The 3,584-nt window shown below is 34.2% G+C and overlaps 1 non-coding gene across 1 annotated transcript; it reads right to left on the bottom strand.

Moving 5' to 3' along the window:
* Positions 1-2,175: 2,175 nt before the first annotated feature.
* Positions 2,176-2,279, bottom strand: LOC148571473 (small nucleolar RNA R71). The gene has a single exon (XR_015907954.1). It is a non-coding gene; the product is annotated as a small nucleolar RNA R71 (small nucleolar RNA).
* Positions 2,280-3,584: the final 1,305 nt, after the last annotated feature.

Below are 3,584 nucleotides of genomic sequence, written 5' to 3'. Positions count from 1 at the left end.
AAAGCCATGTCTAATTTTTTTGGATAGGGGCTTCCAACCATCAGCATAGAGGCAAGTTAATTGGAATGTCAGCCGTGGCATGTCTGAGTTACATACTAAAGCTTGGCTGGCTATTAAGCCATGCCTAACCCTCGGATTGGAGCTTTAGACTAAGAATACAAGATTCCTGGAATTCATATTAAAAATTTTGGAATCCTTATTTTTCTTTTTCTAAATAATTTTCGAAAAATATAAAATAAAAATACAAAAAAAAATAATAATAAAAAAATCATAAAAATAAAAAATGTTTCATGTTTCTTGTTTGAGTCTTGAGTCAAGTTGAAAGTTTGGTGTAAATTGCATATTCATCTTGCATTTTTCGAAAAATTCATGCATTCATAGTGTTCTTCATGATCTTCAAGTTGTTCTTGGTAAGTCTTCTTGTTTGATCTTGATGTTTTCATGTTTTGTGTCTTTTCTTATTTTTCATATGCATTCTTGCATTCATAGTGTCTATACATGAAAAATTTTTAAGTTTGGTGTCTTGCATGTTTTCTTTGCATTCAAAATTTTTCAAAAATAAGTTCTTGATGTTCATCTTGACATTCAAAGTGTTCTTGGTGTTCATCTTGACATTCATAGCATTCTTGCATGCATTCATTGTTTTGATCCAAAATTTTCATGCATTGAGTCTTTTTCATGTTTTTCCCTCTCATCATTAAAAATTCAAAAATCAAAAAAATATCTTTCCCTTTTTCACTCGTAAATTTCGAAAATTTGAGTTGACTTTTTCAAAACTTTTTAAAATCTACTTGTTTTTATGAGTCAAATCAAATTTTTAATTTAAAAATCTTATCTTTTTCAAAATCTTTTTCAAAAATCAAATCTTTTTCATTTTTCTTATTTATTTTCGAAAATTTTAAAAATATTTTTCAAAAATATTTTTCTTATCTTTATCTCCTAATTTTCGAAAATAACATCATCAATTAATGTTTTGATTCAAAAATTTCAAGTTTGTTACTTGCTTGTTAAGAAAGATTCAAACTTTGAGTTCTAGAATCATATCTTGTGATTTCTTGTAAATCAAGTCATTAATTGTGATTTTAAAAATTAAATCTTTTTCAAAACTAATTTCAATCATATCTTTTCAAAAATATCTCTTTATCTTATCTTTTTCAAAATTTGATTTTAAAATATCCTTTCTAACTTCTTATCTTCTTATCTTTTCAAAATTGATTTTCAAATTTGTTTCAACTAACTAACGAACTTTTTGTTTGTTTCTTATCTTTTTCAAAACTACCTAACTAACTCCCTCTCTCTCTAATTTTCGAAAATATCTTCCCTCTTTTTCAAAATTTCTTTTTAATTAACTAATTATTTTAATTTTTTATTTTAATTCTCGAAAATTACTAACCTTTTTCAAAAACTATTTTTGAAAATCACTAACTCTTTTTCAAAAATTATTTTCGAAAATTCTCTCTCTCTCTTATCTCCTTCTATTTATTTATTCATCTACTAACACTTCATCTCACCCAAATTCAAACCCCCTCTTCCATCTGTGTTCGAATTTTTTCTTCTTCTTTTCTTCTACTCACACAGGGACCTCTATACTGTGGTAAAAAGGACCCCTATTATTATTATTTTTCTGTCCTTCTTTTTCATATGAGCAGGAGCAAGGACAAGAACATTCTTGTTGAAGCAGATCTAGAACCTGGAAGGACTCTGAAGAGGAAACTAAGAGAAGCTAAATTACAACAATCCAGCAAGCACCTTTCAGAAATTTTCGAACAAGAAGAGGAGATGGCAGCCGAAAATAATAATAATGCAAGGAGGATGCTCGGTGACTTTACTGCACCTAATTCCAATTTACATGGAAGAAGCATCTCCATTCCTGCCATTGGAGCAAACAATTTTGAGCTGAAATCTCAATTAGTTTCTCTGATGCAGCAGAACTGCAAGTTTCATGGACTTCCATCTGAAGATCCTTTTCAGTTCTTAACTGAATTCTTGCAGATCTATGATACTGTTAAGACCAATGGAGTAAATCCTGAAGTCTACAGGCTCATGCTTTTCCCTTTTGCTGTAAGAGATAGAGCTAGAGTATGGTTGGACTCTCAACCTAAGGATAGCCTGAACTCTTGGGATAAGCTGGTCAAGGCTTTCTTAGCCAAGTTCTTTCCTCCTCAAAAGCTGAGTAAGCTTAGAGTGGATGTTCAGACCTTCAAACAGAAAGAAGGTGAATCCCTCTATGAAGCTTGGGAGAGATACAAAGGATTGACCAAAAATTGTCCTTCTAACATGTTTTCAGAATGGACCATCCTGGATATATTCTATGATGGTCTATCTGAATTGGCTAAAATGTCATTGGATACTTCTACAGGTGGATCCATACACTTAAAGAAAATGCCTGCAGAAGCTCAAGAACTCATTGACATGGTTGCTAATAACCAGTTCATGTACACTTCTGAGAGGAATCCTGTGAGTAATGGGACGCCTATGAAGAAGGGAGTTCTTGAAATTGATACTCTGAATGCCATATTAGCTCAGAATAAAATATTGACTCAGCAAGTCAATATGATTTCTCAGAGTCTGAATGGAATGCAAGCTGCATCCAACAATACTCAAGAGGCATCTTCTGAAGAAGAAGCTTATGATCCTGAAAACCCTGCAATAGTAGAGGTGAATTACATGGGTGAACCTTATGGAAACACCTATAACCCCTCATGGAGAAATCACCCAAATCTCTCATGGAAGGATCAACAAAAGCCTCAACAAGGCTTTAATAATGGTGGAAGAAATAGGTTTAACAATAGTAAACTTTTTCCATCATCCACTCAGCAACAGACAGAGAACTCTGAACAAAATACCTCTAATTTAGCAAACTTAGTCTCTGATCTATCTAAGGCCACTGTAAGTTTCATGAATGAAACAAGGTCCTCCATCAGAAATTTGGAGGCACAAGTGGGCCAGCTCAGTAAAAGGATCACTGAAATCCCTCCTAGTACTCTCCCAAGGAATACAGAAGAAAATCCAAAAGGAGAGTACAAGGCCATTGACATAGTCAACACGGCCGAACCTGGAGAGGAAAGGGAAGACGTAAATCCCAGTGAGGAAGACCTCCTGGGACGTCCGGTGATCAATAAGGAGTTTCCCTTTGAGGAACCAAAGGAATATGAGACTCATCTAGAGACCATAGAGATTCCATTGAACCACCTTATGCCCTTCATGAGCTCTGATGAGTATTCATCTTCTGAAGAGAATGAGGATGTTACTAAGGAGCAAGTTACCAAGTACCTTGGTGCAATCATGAAGCTGAATGCCAAATTATTTGGTATTGAGACTTGGGAAGATGAACCTCCTTTGTTCACCAATGAACTAAGTGATCTGGATCAACTGACATTGCCTCAGAAGAAACAGGATCCTGAAAAGTTCGTAATACCTTGTACCATAGGCAACATGATCTTTGAAAAGGCTCTGTGTGACCTTGGTTTAGGGATAAACCTCATGCCCCTCTCTGTAATAGAGAAACTGGGAATCTTTGGGGGTGCAAGCTACTAAAATCTCATTAGAGATGGCAGACAATTCAAGAAAACAGGCTTATGGAC

This window comes from Arachis ipaensis, chromosome B3 (assembly GCF_059453495.1).
Source record: "Arachis ipaensis isolate K30076 ecotype BB chromosome B3, ASM5945349v1, whole genome shotgun sequence".
NCBI lineage: Eukaryota > Viridiplantae > Streptophyta > Magnoliopsida > Fabales > Fabaceae > Arachis > Arachis ipaensis.
Note: the sequence above shows the minus strand (reverse complement) of the source record. Positions and strands in the feature narration are given on the sequence as shown.